Raw genomic sequence first — 1564 nt, 5'->3', positions numbered from 1 at the left:
GATTTCTTCAGCTGTTGTCTTCTTGTAGCTGATATTACAAGGCAAATAAGAAAAATCTGGTTACTTCAGGCAAAATACAAATTGACACATTCAGGCCTGACAAGAACAACACAAGCTCATGCTGACAAGTACCAAAGATTTTATAATCTGAAGATATGGCAGTGTTCTGGCACTGAGAAATCCAAAGGTAAAAAGCAAACCACCACACAATTCCATAAAGCCATAAGCACTAACACTACAGCAAATTCTGTGATACAGATATTTTCTTTTTTTTTGCAGACATTTTAAAATACAAAAACCCTGCTGTATCTGAAGCTTATTTCAAACACCAAAAGACCTACTGTCTGCACTTCACATTGGCAAATATCCCACTGGATCCCTCATGGGTGCCATGCATACCTAGGAATAACAGTACCACTTTTCACATACTTCCATAATCTGAATATTTTGAGATAAAATATTTGCAAGAAACATAGGAAACTAGTCTTTAATTCAGTGCAAGTTTTGAGCCTAAACAAGAAGTCTTTTTGCAAGATATTTCACTGCAAAGAGAACACCATCACTGGTTACAACTCTTATTCTGATTCAAGAGCACTTAACTACCCTAATTGGTTACATTTTGGAAAAAGAAACATCCAGTTTCCCGAACTACATACTCAGTATGTCTTTAGACTTGCCTAGTACTCAAGGAATAAATTCTTAATGCCATCAAATACTCCATCGAAATCCTCTGCTCTAATGCCACACTCGTATACAGTGTGAAGCACCAAGGAATGTGAATGGACAGTGTATTTCATTATCATCTTAGAGATAATCCCTGTCCTGTATCTTAATGAAACTTAAATACCTTTTGAAGTCAGCAACAGTCTCTCCAAGTTTCTCCAGTGTATTCCTGTGCTGCTCTTGGATTTGCAATACAGCACTCCCATGAATTTCATCGATTTGCTCCAACTCAGCATTCTTCCTGAAATAAAAATTCAGCATTCCACACTGGAGAGAAGTGTCTGAACACATTACCAAATGCTCTTATCAGTTACAGAAGGCTTGCAGTGACAAACCAGTAGCTCCTCATGTAGTAAAGCACAATCTTCACAGCAGATATAACTAAGCATTTCCCCCTCCCCATATTTTCCAAGACAGTTGTAGGATACACTAAACACCTAATAGTTAATTTCTAACACATGGAAGGAAGCAACAACTGGCTTGAAAATATCTTCTAGTCATTGCCCTCTCCAAGGCAGGGCACAAACACCCAATACAACAAGCATTTAGTTTACCCTGCACAGCAAGGACACAGCACTACAATACCAGCCTTTCAAGCAAATCTCAAGCTGATAGTTTTAAATTAAAACAGTGTCAAACTGATTCAAGTTGTTATTCATAGTGATGAGATCTAACCACTATCAATAATCAACAACCAGCAAGAAATAACTCTAGACCTTCCCAGGTCTCAAAACAAAGCTGCTGAGCCCACTTCAGGTTTTAAAGTTTTACTACTGATTTAAGATTTTTCCTTTCAAAGTTTCAGAACCAGAAATTTTTTCACAAACCCTTTCAACTTTTC

The 1564-nt window shown here is 37.4% G+C and overlaps 1 long non-coding RNA gene across 1 annotated transcript; it reads right to left on the bottom strand.

Moving 5' to 3' along the window:
• Window position 1: 1 nt before the first annotated feature.
• On the bottom strand, window positions 2–1564 carry LOC113981143. Its single transcript, XR_003538328.1, has 3 exons — window positions 1551–1564; window positions 848–964; window positions 2–28 (listed from the first exon to the last, which is right to left on the bottom strand). It is a non-coding gene; the product is annotated as an uncharacterized LOC113981143 (long non-coding RNA).

Source organism: Neopelma chrysocephalum, unplaced genomic scaffold, assembly GCF_003984885.1.
Source record: "Neopelma chrysocephalum unplaced genomic scaffold, ASM398488v2 Primary Assembly neopelma1_96171, whole genome shotgun sequence".
Classification (NCBI taxonomy): Eukaryota; Metazoa; Chordata; class Aves; order Passeriformes; family Pipridae; genus Neopelma; species Neopelma chrysocephalum.
Note: the sequence above shows the minus strand (reverse complement) of the source record. Positions and strands in the feature narration are given on the sequence as shown.